The sequence below is a fragment of the Canis lupus genome, chromosome 32 (assembly GCF_048164855.1).
Source record: "Canis lupus baileyi chromosome 32, mCanLup2.hap1, whole genome shotgun sequence".
In the NCBI taxonomy this organism is placed as follows: domain Eukaryota; kingdom Metazoa; phylum Chordata; class Mammalia; order Carnivora; family Canidae; genus Canis; species Canis lupus.
Window position 1 is genome coordinate 38,794,562 of NC_132869.1, and position 15,888 is coordinate 38,810,449.

Sequence of the window (15,888 nt, forward strand, 5' to 3'; positions counted from 1 at the left end):
GTAGTCACCCAGGCTCGATGTGATGGATATGGGCACAGGCTACGTGTGGAGCTACACAGCTGCCCCCGAGAGAGAGGCAGCAGCCTGCTCTATTCTAGGGGTCAGACCCACGCTGGAACCCTCGGTCGCCCAATTTTAGGCACCACCCGTCATACAAGTTCATTGACCATCAGGAAAGAGTCCAGAGGATGGTGGCCAGGATGGGAGTGGAAGGAATCTGGAGAGGACACTGTCTTCAACCATCTCCACGCATCTCAAGGACACTTGAGGACAGACAAGAAACTGGACACCCAGGAGATCAGTAAAGAGAAGGGACAGGGAGTCACACCTGCTTCCCATAATTGAGAGGCTTAACAACGGGAAAAGACATCTCAACAGACATTGAGACCCTCAAAAAAGAATGATCAGGAACATTTGAGCGTAGGGAAATGTTAAATATGGACAACATTTAAGATGATGCCACCGAATCCACATAAAATTTATTGGATGTGACGGTCGTGTTTGGTCAAGCAGGAGTGTCTGCTGCAGTATTTAGGGATGATGGCCACGATGTCTGCAATGCACTTGCACGTCGGCCAGTGACACTGTGTGCGTGCACACGTGTGGAAAGAGAATACAGGCAAATAAAGTAAAACACACTTTGATATTACTGAAAGGTATGTGGTATTCACTATACTATACTTTTCTGAGGTTTGAAATTTTCTTAGAAAGGGGGTGCAGATAAGGAACAGAAAGAGGATAAGGAGAAGAGCTACCATTTTTGCAATGTTTTCAAATTTGTCTAATGATTGGGTGCCTGGGTGGCTCGGTCTGTTAAGCATCAGACTTTTTTTTTTTTTAAGATTTTATTTATTTATTTGAGAGAAAGCAAGAGAGCACAACAGGGGGAGGGGGGGAAGGAGAAGCTGGCTCCCTGCTAAGCGGGGAGCCTGACACGGGGCTCAATCCCAGAACCCTGGGATCATGACCTGAGCTAAAGTCAGACGCCTAATGGAGTGAGCCACCAGGTGCCCTAAGCATCAGACTCTTGAGCTCAGCTCAGTTCTGACCTCAAGGTCCTGAGTTCAAGCCCCACGTTGGGCTCCCCACTGGGCATGGAGCCTACTTAAATTTTTTTAATGATAATAATCACCTGAGTGCTCATTCAGCCACCCCCCCCCACCCCGTGTGTGCCTCCCCAGCAGAGAGCACAGAGGTCTGCATGGCGAGCCCGTGCCCCAGGTGATCCTTATCATCACCAAGGCCGGGAGACCCCAACTTAGCACTTGCTTCATGCCAAGCATCATCTCGGTCATTCTTCACATAGCTCTTCACGGCAAGGCTTATGAAGCAAGTACTTCATTTTGTGGCGATTTTATGGATAAATAAAATGGGATTCAAAGAGAGAAAGTAACCTGCCCCAAGGCATGGCTATTCAGCGGCAGAGGCTGTCCTGGGTTGTCTTGAAGCGTCGTGTAATGAAATCAACTGGAACTTTTTGTTGTTTAAGTGATGTTGGGACCCTGTTCCCAGATATTCCAGTTGGTTGGAGGTGGGGACCAGGCACTGGTGGTTTTGAAGCAGCCCCAAGAAATGCCAGCTCGGACTGAGAACCACCTGAGAAGGGTGTGTCTCACTCTTTAGTGTGTATATGAACCACCCGGGATCTTGTTAAATTTAAGATTCCGAGTCGGTGAATGCTGGGTGGGACCTGAGATTCTGTATTTCTAGCAAGTGCCTGGGGTGAAGCTGCTGCTTTGAAAATGAGGCATTCAAGACGAAGAAAGTTGTAGGTTTTCTTCTCTTTATTGAGAAGCTGAGCCCATGACCTTCTATAAAATTCAGATTCGTGGACTTAATCTACCAGTTTACCCCTTCAAATCAAGGGAATATAGACACTCTGAAACTCTTTCAAGCCCCTATACTTGGGCATCTGGGAGGCTCGGTGGTTGAGCACCTGCCTTCGGCTCAGGGTGTGACCCCAGGGTCCTGGGATCGAGTCCTGCATCGGGCTCCCTGCAGGGAGCCTGCTTCTCCCTCTGCCTGTGTCTCTGCCTCTCTCTGTGTCTCTCGTGACTAAATAGATATATATTTTTAAAAGCCCCTATACTCATGTGTCATATGTGATTCAATGTTTTCAAACAGAAAAAAACCAGACAACCTGGGTATCATTCATGCATTTATTGGCCACATGTAAAAGAAAACCTGGCTACCCTGACTCGGGGCTTTGTCTTTTCTTTTACGACAAGGAATCTGGCTGGATTGGTTAGCACCTCGGCAGTTCCAGGGCCAGCTTCTTTGTAGTTCTCCTGGCCTCTTCCTTGTGGTTACAGGATCACTTCTCCTGCTCCAGCCATCACATCCATCTTCAGGGGAGGAAGGACAGTTGCAGCTGCATTGGCCTCCATTTACCAAGAAAGCCAAAACTTTCCCAGAAACCCCTCCCATACCCGGCAGGCTCCCAGGTAGATCTCATTGGCCAAAACGGGCTCCACAGCCATTCCTAGTTACCAAGGAAGTTGGGAAGACAGAGAAAGGATTGTCATGATTAGTGTGAACTGACCGGGATCCGCCACTGGATGCTGGACGCACAGCTGCTCTGGACAGAGCTGGGGTTCTGTGGGCAGAGACACAGGAGGGGACAAACAAGGATGAGGCCCCTGGCGATGTCTGCCCTTGGCGAGCACCAGCTTCCCGACCGGGGCTATCCCAGGTCAAACACCACCACCTCTGCTCGGGTAGGTGCTGAGCATGCCGAGTGGAAGAAGACTGCCCTCAGAGTGCTAACGGGGGAGACAGAAGATAAAGACAAACAGGTGACTTCTGTGTGGCATGGCGGGTGGTGATACGCATTGTGGGAAATGGCAAAGCTGGGAAGGTGGATGAGGCATGGTGGAGCCGGGCAGGAGGTGATGTAATTTTGCAATGTTGGTGAGGTCCTGAGCCAATGGCCAAGAAAGAAATTCTTGAGACATCCTTCGTGCAAAAAAACATGATTTTGTTAAAGAATGGGGAACGGGACCCATTGGCAGAAAGAGCTGCTGCCCTGGGGTTGGGAGGGGGTGGCTGACTGTATACTCGGGAGTTGGGGGAGGTAAGGAACATGGGTGTCCGAAAGGCGTGTGCAATGCTGAAGAAGACTCACAGGATACTGGGGGCCTAGCTGTTGTCAAGCGAGGGTTGTTTTTCCTTCTAGTGAGGCATTAAGACAGCTGGGAACCCGCCGGAGGAATGTTATACTCTGCCCAACTCAGGTCCTTGTCAATGGGCTCAAGGTCATAAAGAAGTTTAACTTTGGGGGCACCCGGGTGGCTCAGTGGGTTGAGCATCTGCCTTCGGCTCAGGTCATGATCCCAGGTCCTGGGATGGAGCCCCACGTCGGGCTCCCTGCTCAGCTGGGAGCCTGCTTCTCCCTCTCCCTCTGCCTGCTGCTCGCTCTCTCTCTCTCTCTCTTAAATAAATAAATAAATAAATAAATAAATAAATAAATAAATAAATAAATAAATCCTTAAAGAAATTTAACTTTGCATACATTCCCTTCTGCCTGTCTTTCCCACGTCACTCACGAGGGAGGGTGAGATTAGGACTCCAGGAAATCAGGGCATTATGGGTCCCTGAAAGCTAGGCTGTTGATTAGAATGCTTTTTCCTTGTGAATCACTGAGACGTTGGTAACCCGATGGAGAGTCCTGTCTTGCAGGACTCTGATCTTTAGCAGTTAAATATTTGTTTTTCCCTTCCCTAGGGTTTAGGGCAGCCATGGGTGCCTGAGGAATGTCACACAGATCCCACCCGGAGGAGCGGAGGGGTGTTGCGGGGTGTCAGCTTCTGCTTTGCCCTCTTCTTGCCTTCTCCGTCATCAAGAGGTGCGATTTTCTAAGAGGGGGTTGGGGGCACAGGCACAAGCTGGCCACGTGGCTACCTGGATGAGGATGGTCCGGGCAGAGGAATGTGCACGAACTCCGCCTCTATGAGAGCACAGAACGTTCAGAAAGTGGGGGAACCAGGGGAGCAGGAGATGGGGTCAGGTGCCCTGGGGGCCTGGGGAAGACTTTGGCTTCACCACGAGTGAGAGGAGAAGCCAGTTAGGGATTGGCGCGGAGGAGTGATGGGGCTTGAGTGAGGCCAGCAGCCTGGCATCAGCTGTGATTTGTGCACGGGCATTCACTGTGCCCAAAACACCTGTCTTCCTGGGCTAAACCATCAGCATTGGAGGCAAGCTGAGAAATCCCATTTCGGTGAAAACGTTGATTTAGGAAAGTCCACTTAGCACAATGTAACAAGAGCCATAAAGCTGACCGTACACCCTTTCACTTAATAATTTCACGACTGGGAAGTCATCCTGGGGAGAGGACTTAAGGAAATGATGTTTTTTCTTTTTCAGGAGTGTTTTCAATAATCATTTTTTTCATTTTGTGTTTTCACATTAATAATAATCTTTTAAAAGTAGACATGTACATGTACTCCATCATCTGGTTGACTTCCTTATGGCCCAGTACCACCACTGCGTCCGGCCTGGTAATATAGAAAAGATGTTGGGTTTGGAGCCAACAGCCAAGAAAGAATTCTTGATATGTCTTTGGTGCAAAAAGGTGGTTTTATTAAAGCACAGGGACAGGACCTGTGGGCAGAAAGAGCCGCACTGGGGTCATGAGGAGTGGCCTATTATGTACTTTCAAGTTGGGAGGGGGTTAGGGAGAGCATAAATCTCAAAGAAATTTTGAAGCAAGGTTTCCAGGACCTCGAGGGGGCTGGCTACTGTTGGGAAAAGTCCTTTATTACTAATAAAACCCTAGTCACGAGACCCTTCAGATGTGTATCAGTGGGCCATGCCCTTGGGGGATGATGGCCAACATGTATCATGGGGACTAGAGATAAAGGGAGCTTCCCAAGGTATTTTTATATGTTAAAGTAGAATTATAGGATCCTGGGGGTCAGGCTAATATTACCTTTTGCCCTTAGCACAGTATTCACCCTGAGGCAGCTGAGTCCCTAGAGGAATGTCACTCTGCCTGTTTCAAGGACTTGTCAGTGGGCTGGGAGTAGTGAGGAAAGTTAATTTTTTTTTTTTGCCTTAGTTTCCTACATCACTAGGAGCAGGTGGTATTGATTTAGTGGTCACGAGCGGAGCTAAGACGGACTCAGATATAGGATTAAAAGGTGGATGCTCGGGGATCCCTGGGTGGCTCAGTGGTTCAGCGCTGCCTTCGGCCCAGGGCGTGATCCTGGAGTCGCAGGATCGAATCCCACGTCAGGCTCCCTGCATGGGGCCTGCTGCTCTCTCTCCTGGTGCCTCGAATGAATGAATGAATGAATGAATAAATAAATAAATAAATAAATAAATAAAACCTTTTAAAAAACGTAGATGCTCACAAAGCAAAAGCCAGATCGTCTCACAGACTAGCTGCTGGAGACAAAGGACCTGCAGTAGAGCGGCGGGGTGCTTGCTCCCGCGCCAGACCCGAAAGCCTCTGCACCCCACACGCGGCTCCCGTTCCTAAGCCCGGAGTGGCTGCTGGGTTTCAACAGAGCATCATCTCCCATCAGTGCTGCTGCTCCTCATCCCGTGCGCTTGCGGCCGAGTTTTCACTTCATTTGCCACTTCATTTCGATTACATGGTCCCGCCAGGGTTCCAGCCTTCCGCGCAGCTCCATTTCTGTGACATCAGTAGAATTAAACGTGAAGTCATTTAATTTGACATCGGAGATGAGTGAAACAGCTCTTTTCGTTTACAAGTCGTCTGAACATCACTTGAGCGCCAGCCACGCCTGGAAGATTCCAAATGGCCCTCCGGGTGCCCCGGCCCGTCACCCCCCAGCAGGGCTGGTCTTCCCCCGCCCAGCTCCTCCCCAGGGCCCCTCCACGGCCAGGCGCCCGACCCGCTGGCCCGGCGTGGAGTCAGGGATGCTCGGCTCATTCATCCCGGTGAGGACCAAACTCTGGGGCCTCTGTCCAGAAAGTTCCCTGGCTCCCAGGCGCAGGGCATCTGCTCTTCGTCATCACGTGGACTCCCTCCTGGGTGACCTGGCTTCTCCTCTGCACAACCTGCCCGGAGCCCCCACTTCCCTGTCTCCAGGGCTGCAAGCCGAAGGCGGCCCCTCCTGTCACCTGTCACCCAGAGGATCCTCTGGGCCTGAGCTGTGATCGCCTGAGCGCGTGGCTTTCACCCCCACCCCCAATACTGTGAGATGTGACAAAGCTTCCCACCGCGTCCTAACACGACAACTGTCCCTGCTCCGTGTCCTGGACCCTGGCAATCTGGCCCTGGAGGCAAGCGCCTCCAAAATACAGAGAAACCAAGTTCCAGCTAATGGATCCATCACATGAGCTCTTCTTTGATGCTTTGGTGGAAAAACAAAGCGATGCCTTCCACACTGGGTGACTGTGCCAGGAGCCATCGCTAGGAGATCTTAAATCCTCTGCCTGCGGTTGAGAGTACGAAAGATCTTTTTTTCTTTCTTTCTCTGTAATTTCAAAGAAATCTCACCTCTCTCCTGCTAGAACTTGGAGCGTGAAAGCCTTTCTCGTGGAGTAACACCTACATCTTGTGGCCTTTCTAGTTATTACCAGTAGATTTAGCTGCCTCTCATGTTCTTTTTTTTTTTTTTAATTTTTATTTATTTATGATAGTCACACACACAGAGAGAGGCAGAGACACAGGCAGAGGGAGAAGCAGGCTCCATGCACCAGGAGCCCGACGTGGGATTCGATCCCGGGTCTCCAGGATCGTGCCCTGGGCCAAAGGCAGGCACCAAACCGCTGCGCCACCCAGGGATCCCTGCCTCTCATATTCTGGTGCTAGGATCACCATCCCGGATCTTAGACCCCGGGGAGAACTTGGGAAGTCCTCTGATTCTGTTTCCTGTCTTCACACAGGTAAGGCTTATACACGCCACTATTTATTGTAACAGGCCAGAGAGGGCAGGAGGCTTGTCCGAGGTCACACAGCTAATAAGTAGAGTATCTTACCTCACACTCCTGCATTCCTCTGGCCACTTTTTAGGAAGAGGAAACCCTTCTTTAAACGATTCCACCAATTATAAAGCACAAATGTGAAGGCATTCTGGCTAAAGTGACAGAAGGGCCCACCCTTGCAGCCCCTTCACTCAGCAACACCTTGAAGACCGTGGTCTAGACCAGGGGCTGGGGATCCCTGGGTGGCGCAGCGGTTTGGCGCCTGCCTTTGGCCCAGGGCACGATCCTGGAGACCCGGGATCGAATCCCACGTCGGGCTCCCGGTGCATGGAGCCTGCTTCTCCCTCTGCCTGTGTCTCTGCCTCTCTCTCTCTCTCTCTCTCTCTCTGTATGACTATCATAAATAAATAAAAGTTAAAAAAAAAATAGATCAGGGGCTGTTTCCTTGGTAAATCAATGCAGAAAGATTTTTGGAACCCGGGAAAGGTCCCTAGGAAAATGTCATCCCATCCTGAGGCAGCGTATCTGACCAGTTTTCTGTTCTGGCCAGAGCCTATACCTCCTCCTTTAAAACACATTTTCTTTTTAGCATGATTATTAGCAACTTTTCCTTTTTACATCTCTCTTCCCAAGAGAGTCTCTAAGTTGACTTGTTTGCAATTTCAAGTAAATGTTTTAAACCTCCTAGGACAGAATCAAGGGCAACACTGGGGCGACAGCAGCAGGAAGGCACGGAGGTGGGGGGCCTCCTCCACGCCAGGCCCTGGCATGTGAGCAGGTGGGTCTGATGCAGTGAGATGATTCCAGCAGAGGCAAGAGCAGAGGGTCAGAGAAAGGAGCAGCCGACTTGTGGGGGGAGGGGGTTTGGGGAAGATCTATATGCGCATTTGATCACCTGCTTGGCAGGGAATTATCAGGCGATTCCCTGTGCCCTTAAACAGGATGGGCAAGATCTCTGGTGTCAGGAAGCTTACATTCTAGTTGGAGAAGACAGACGCTAACAGCAAAAGAGACGGATGATATTTCCTACCCATTTCTTCTCCCTTCCCTTCTATTTCTTTTCACTATTATTTATGTATATCGGAAAGGGAGACAGAACATGAGAGACTCCTAACTCTGGGAAACGAACTAGGGGTGGGGGAAGGGGAGGTGGGCAAGGGTGGGGGTGACTGGGTGACAGGCACTGAGGGGGGCACTTGACGGGATGAGCACTGGGTGTTATTCTGTATGTTGGCAAATTGAACACCAATAAAAAATAAATTTATTATTAAAAAAAGAAGACAGATGAGTGGGATCGTTTCTGATCGCTAGTGGGATGCGGGGGGCGATGTCAGAGGGTCTGAGGAGGGGCCCTGGAGCTGTGTCTCGAAGTGTAAGAAAGAGTGAGATTGAAGAGGGAAAGGGGAGATGTTGGTCAAACTCCCAGTTATAAGATGAGTAAGTCCTGGGGATGGAACGCACAGCGTGGCGACCACAGTTAACCACACTACACGCGTGAAAGTTGCGGAGAGAACGGATCTCAAATGTTCCAATCACAGGAAACCAGGGGTCGCTAAGTGAGGCAGCGGAAGCGTTGGCTGCGGTTGATCATTTCTCAATATGTAAGTGTATCAAACAGGCACACCTTAAACTTACCTGATGTCATGGGTCCCTTACAAGTTAACAAAACTGGGGAAAAATTAAATAACAGATAAATAAATAAATCATCGTAATAGCACCGTAATTTAGGTCTTTTTTAAACCAGGCATTCTAATACTCTATGTTGGCAAATCGAACTCCAATTAAAAATATGTACAAAAATCAAAAACAAAAACAAAAACAAAAAAACAAAAAAAAACCCAGGCTCTCTTACTCAGGAAGTTCCAGGGTACCGCTGCCTTTTTATCCTTCCAGGAGGGGGCGCTGGTGCGCAGAACAGAATTTGCCCCTAGGGCATCACCCTCTGCGCCTTGGCTCCTCAAAAACTACATATCAAGAGCAAAATGAGCACTGGGTGTTATTCTGTATGTTGGCAAGTTGAACACCAATAAAAAATAAATTTATTATTTTAAAAAAAAGAGCAAAATGGTCAGTGGAGACAGATTTTAGGGTGGGGGTGGTGGACGCAAAGGCAGAAAGAGAGCAGATTTAGGCTGGTGATTATATCCACAGTCATTGACCCCATTTTTTGTGTATTTTTCATGTGGATATGTGGGAACGCCTGGGTGGCTCAGTGGCTGACCATCTGCCTTCGGCTCAGGTTGTGACCCTGGGGGTCCTGGGATCGAGTCTTGCATCGGGCTCCCAGCATGGGAGCTTCTCCTCCCTCTGCCTGTGTCTCTGCCTCTCTCTCTGTGTCTCTCATAAATAAGTACTTAAAATCTTTTTTTAAAAAAATGGAAAAAAAGTGTAATGTGTCTTTAACATTTTATTCTATAAAACTTCAATCACAAGCAAAATCATAGAGATAATAGTTCAATGAAATACCACGGACCCATCTCCCACACCAGCAACCACCAACTTCAATTGTTCTGCCTTCATATACCTCCTCCTTCCATTTACTCATTTATCAAACAAAATTTTTGTGCCGTCGTTTTTAAAAAGCGAATCCAAGGCATTGAATCACTTCACCAGTGAATACTTTAGGATCTGTCTCTAACAGACCAGGATTCTTTTTCATTCAGCATAAGCACAACACCATTGTCAGAGCAAGCTAAACCTAAAACCATTCCTTAGCATCTTTGTTTTTTTAACATTCTATTTTTGAAAGAAGTTCAGATTTCCGGAAAAGTTATTTGAAATTTCAATGTCTTAGGAATCTCACCTTAAAATTATTGCGAAGAAGATTACAGATCAGAGTTAGAAATTACCTTTTGGGGACCCCTGGGTGGCTCAGCGGTCGTGATCCCGGAATCGGGGATCAAGTCCCGCGTGGGGCTCCCTGCATGGGGCCTGCTTCTCCCTCTGCCTGTGTTTCTGCCTCTCTCTCTCTCTCTCTGTGTCTGTGTCTCTCTGAATAAGTAAATAAAATCTTAAAAAAAAGAAAAAAAGAAATCCCCTTTTGGAAACAGACGGCCAAATAAATAAATAAAGATGCCGAAGAAACATAGGACAGCATAAAAGAACAGTAAAATAATGCTAATGTCTATTCGATGGTATGTTACCCTAATGATGATAATAAAGGGAAATATGTTAAATTCGATTTCAACCAGAGTGCCCTTGACTTAGCAAAACTGCTTTGCTTCTGTGCACCAGTGCCGCGAGCCTGCAGTATGTTGCACCTTGCTCCTTCATAACAGTTTCCATATAAGCCCTTCCAGAAGGGTAGCCCTCTTGGAAATGAGCCATCATTTATTACGTTAAGATATATGCTGTGATTTCTAGGGCAGGATGGCTGAAGGCAACATGTTGACATACCACAGCGCGGTGTGTCTGGAGGAAAGTCTACAGAGCAGGTCTCTCAAGGCCCCTGGGAGGTAGCCGGGGAGCCAGAGAACACATGCAAAGGCCCCCTTACTGGGAGGGAGTGTGCTGGGACCCGGATCCAAGACCCTCGCAGCCTGTGCAGAGCAGGGCAGGGCAGGGGTGCAGCCCCGCCGACAGCACCGGCCCCCCACGTCGCTCCACCTTAGGGAGAATTGCTTGGAGGGCGTGCAGTTTATAAAAGGTCGTTCTAAAGAACACATCCCTCGGCTCTGTGGGGAGGCACTGGATATTTGTTACCTCACTTCAGTATTTTCACCAAATTAGCAAATACAGCTAGTAAGTAAGGTCAGAAAATACAGCTTAGGTCAATATCAAAAGTCAGGAAGGCAAATGTGCCAAATTTACGTTCGCACACTGCTCATCTAAATAGTTCTTTTTTAAAAAAAGATTTTATTTATTCCTGAGAGACAGAGAGAGGCAGAGACACAGGCAGAGGGGAAGCAGGCTCCACGACGTGGGACTCGATCCTGAGACCCTGGGATCACGCCCTGGGCTGAAGGCAGATGCTCAATCCCTGAGCCACCCAGGGGCCTCATCTAAATAGTTCTTTTGGGGAAACTTCTAGAAGCCTGTGCAGCTGTCATGACATTGTCTGGGACCTCAAGATTAAACCACAGGAGACACAGGCAGAGACAGCGTCTTTGTGCCCACACAGTGACTCTCAGCCTATCTTTGTCCAGGACGGCCGAGTTTTGCCTTCTCACCACACGCACACTCACACCTTCACACACACACACGCACACTCACACCTTCACACATACACACACACACTCACACACACACACACACTACAAGTAATCCCCAGCCACACTTGGTGCAGCCCCAGAGCCATCCCATTAAAAGCCAACACAGAAAACAAAGTTTCCTGGAGAATAATCCTTCACTTTGCTCTATACATTTTATTGCAGTTGGAACCAAAGTATCTGCATCTCGTAGAAAAGCTGAGACCAGAAATGCCAGTTCAAAGAGAGTTTCCATAGCCCAGAATACCTGCTGTCCCCTTCCAACTTGCCCAGAGACAGAATGTGTCCGGAGGAGGAGGTTTTCTCTATTAAATGTATGAAAGTCGTTTTTGTAAATATGATATTCCCATATTTGATTCCCGTACCCTTGGGCAGATGCATTCTCCTAAAATAACCACCTTCCCTGCCTGGGTTCGAATCCCAGCTTTGTCCCCCACGAGCTGTGTGACACTGGGGGAGCCGCTAAACCTCTCTGTCGTTCTTGCTTGCACACGGAGGACGGTAGCGATACAGCCTGTCCGATAGTGTTGTGTGGGGATGAAGTTAGTTCTCACATCCCAACCCTTAGGACTGCGGCTGCTACATTACGATTTCTTAATAATTATTTCCCATTGTTATTATTATTAACATAGGTCACATTTATGTCGAATTAGCCAATCCCTTTTAAAAACACAAGAAAGCCTGATCTTGATTATGATGATGATACATGTCCTTTATTGAACATTTAAACAACACAGAAAAATAATAAGAAAATAAAATAGTAAAATTCCCTTTCAGAAAAATCTCTGTCAACCCTTTGAGCATCCTTCCAGAGAGTTCCTGAGTCTGCATACCGAAGATAAGGTTACATGCCTGCCGGCCTGGGGCTCCTCATGGACGTTTGTCTTGGGCAGTGCTTCCTGCATCTGTAAAAACACTTGGCGAACCGTCTCCCAGAGAACAGGAAATAACATGGATTAGACCAGTGGTTCGCAACCAAGAACAATTTTGCCCCTCGGGGGACATTTTTGGCAATGTCTGGAGACATTTCTGGTTGTCACAATTGGAGAGGAGGGGACACCTCTGGCATCCAGTGGGGAGAGGTCAGGGTTGCTGCTAAACATCCTACAAAGCACAGGACAGGCCTCCTCCCTTCCCAACAAAGAATGATCTGGCTCAAAATGTCCAAGGACCCAAGGTGAGACCCCTGCCTGACGTAGTTTCATTTCTAGAAGAAGATAAACATTATAACCAGGAGGGTCAGTCGGCTGGAATACGCTGGTATGGTTATAGGTGTTGTTAAGCCTTTTTAAAAAAAAATTTATTCATGAGAGACAGAGACACAGGGAGAAGCAGGCCCCAAGCAGGGGAGCCCGCCGTGGGACTCGAACCCGGGTCTCCAGGATCAGGCTCTGGGCTGCAGGCAGCCCTAAACCGCTGAGCCGCCCGGGCTGCCCTGTTGTCAAACTTTTAAAACACTTCTCTACTGGTTTTCAAAGAGCTCCCAACAGCCAGGCGCCCCTGCCTGGCCCCTCTCCCAGCCTGCGGCTCTGCCCCAGCACAGCATGGAAGGGTCAAGAGCAGGAGAGGACAGAGAAAGGGCGCCTCTGAGGCTCTGCAGGCTGCACCGGCTGCAACTGGTCTGGTGAGGCAGGGCTCAGGCCTGACACTGATGGAGATTCTAGCCCTCCCCTCGGGGAATGAGGGAGCAAAATCGAAGGCACGAGAAGCCTTTCATTCTCACACATAGAAATGCTTCACAATTGCTTCATAAATATTTCCCACTTTTATTGTTAATAGTAGTAGCAATATTTGTTTCAAATTAGCCCTTCTCTCTTTCTTTTTTTTTTTTAAATTTTTATTTATTTATGATAGTCACCAAGAGAGAGGGAGAGAGGCAGAGACACAGGCAGAGGGAGAAGCAGGCTCCATGCACCGGGAGCCCGACGTGGGATTCGATCCCGGGTCTCCAGGATCGCGCCCTGGGCCAAAGGCAGGTGCCAAACCACTGCACCACCCAGGGATCCCCCTTCTCTCTTTCTTTTAATGAAAACAGCTTTATTTTCTTGCAACACGTATATAATCAATATATTATTAATATAATATATTAATCAATGTATTAATATTATATTAATATATTATATATTATATATTACTTTATATAATTAATATATTATATAATTAATATCTAGTATAATTAATATATTATATAATTAATATATTATATATAATTAATATATAATAATGTAATTATATATATTATATGTATTATTGAACCTCTGAACAAAACAGCAACATTTCTGTTTGTGGTGAGAATCTCTGCCGCTGGCATCTTTCGAGTAGCTCTGCTAGATACAGGAGAAGCCCACCTCTCGGGGCACAGGGTGGGGAAGAAGGGGAACAGAGACCCTTCGCTGCCAGCCATGCAGGACAAAGGAGGAAGGGGTCACCCCCGCTTGGAGCTGCAGGCCGATGCCTGCGTCCTGGACAGGCTGTCTTTGGCCTCTGCCCAGGACAGAAGAGGGAGCCTCCCCAGGTCAGCTCGGACCTTGAAAATGACCCCGGGGGGAAGGACTTCACCAGCCAAGGGCTGGGAAAGCTACGCAGGGGATATCTGATTATTCCTAAGTGTTATCTTGAAAAGAAAAGAGAGGGGCCTTGTTGAGAAGCTTTCCTGCCCGTCTCTGCCGCTGGGAGACCCGAACCTTCCCCTCACTGCTCTAGAGAAACCAACTATTGATGCATTTAGGTCCCACCAAGGAGAGAGGAGCCGCATGACCTTCGGGCAGCAATTGCCCTGAGATGCACGAAATCGGACCGTGTGAGCTGCTTTGCAGCCGGCCTTCGGGCCGTACACCGTGGGCGCACTGCCACGCGCGTGGATATAGACGCTGCCCATTCGCAGTGGGCCGCCTCGCATCCCACCGTTGGGCTGGAGCGCGTAGCCAGTTGTCTGCGGGCGGCTGTTTTACCAAAATTGCTGCGGGGACCAGCCATATAATTAAATCTTCGTGAAATGTTTCCATGGGATAGTTTCCTAGAAGTGGAAGTGATGCCCTGAGCTCCAGAGCCTGTGCACATGTCACTGGCTATCCCCTCTCTGATGGCCAAGACCATGGGTGCGGAATAAAGAGGGTTTTAAAGAAATCCCAGAAAATATGTTCCCAGGACCAGATGCCAGGAATGAAGCTTGCCCCGAACCGGAAACCAGAAGATCTTGGAACTGTGGAGACCAGCCTGACCTCATCCCAGAAGTCAGTCAGTCCTCCTCCCTCTGACAGCACCCAGGTCATCTCACAGGCCTGGGACAGGGTGACACAGATATGACAGGCCCCACACGGTCTGGGGCAGGGGGCTTTACCTGCCAGAGGCAGGTCAGTTCTGCAGCCTTTTTCGTCCAGCCCCTCCTGGCCGCCCTACCTGCCCCTTCCTCCAGGGAGTCAGGGAAGTTGCTGACCTGTCCCCGGGGGAATAATTGTATTAGTGATAAGGTGGCCTCTGGCGGCTTTGTCAGCAGATTCAAGGCTTTGGGCTGCGTAATCCTTTGGCGTCTGCCCTAGCAGCTGGTGGTCACAAATGGGGGGGGGACCCCTTCCCCAGCCCCGCCGCGCTGTCCTCCTTCCCCAGCACCCGCCTGGCCGCCGCTGGCTGGGCCCGACCTGCCCCAGAACAGGGAGAGGGGGCAAGAGGGGAGCCGGGCTCAAGTCAAAACAGGGCGCGAGGTCAACAGAATCAAGTCCAAACACATTTAAGAACAGGCACGTCAACCCCTGCTCGTGTCTTTCATTCTGATGGATTCCAAGTCACACATTCCCACTAGAGAAGATCAGGGAAATAAAGGCAAGTTTAAAATAGGCTCCTGTCCACTGAGTGCCTCGTTGTGCACATGCCCCGCCCACCTGAAACTCTGAACCCAGGCCCTGGAATCTTCCATCGACTGGGGAGAGAAAGGACCTGGAGTGAGGTTCAACCCTGAGAGCAAGACCCAGCCCTGGAGCTTCGGCCTACCCCCCCCCACCGACCCCCCGCCTCCCAGGGCGGCCCCCTCTTCCTCTGCTCTCTCGCCTCCCACCGGCTACCTTCTGGGGCTCCCATCAAAGAGATGCTCAGTCTTCCTCGGGAGCGCCCTGAGGGAAAGCAGGAGTTGGGGGATCGGACACCAGTTTGAGACACCTGTCCCCACCCCTAAGCTCCTCTGCCTCTGCCGCTGTGCGGCCTGAAGCCATTGGCCTCCCCAGCTGTGGGGTGAGGTTTGCGGGAGCATCGGCGCGATGCTGGGAGTACTTGTGCAGCCTTCCTCTTGCTCGCCTCCGCCCTCGTGCTCCTGGTGGCGCAAAGGTGCCAGAGGACTCCTGACCACTCACGGCTCCGTCCCGAGCCCTCCCTTGCCCCGCTCCCGTTACCCCTGCCATCCTGACCCCCAGGCCCTTCCTTGGCCGGGACCTCCAGCTCACACCCTGCGCTCAGCCTGGGTGCTTTCCTCCCTGGGCGGGCACCGTGCTCTGGGTGGCCCCCGCCCACGGCTTGGGCGACCAGCCGACGGACGAGCTGGGGACAGGCTGGTGGGGCGCGTGGGGTTGGTCTCCACACCTGAACCCCGGTGGCTCTGTGGATGGAGCCCCGGCCCAGACCAGGCAGGTGTGCGGGGTCCCGGAAGCCGTGAGTGTATGAGATGGCCCAGGGAGGCGCCGAGGAGGCCCTCTGGGGTGACTCTGGGGCTCCCCGAGGTGAGGACCCAGGGAGACAGCGAAGACACCCCCTGAGGTGGGAAAGACAAGCTGTGGGGAGGAGGGATAGGTCAGTCAAG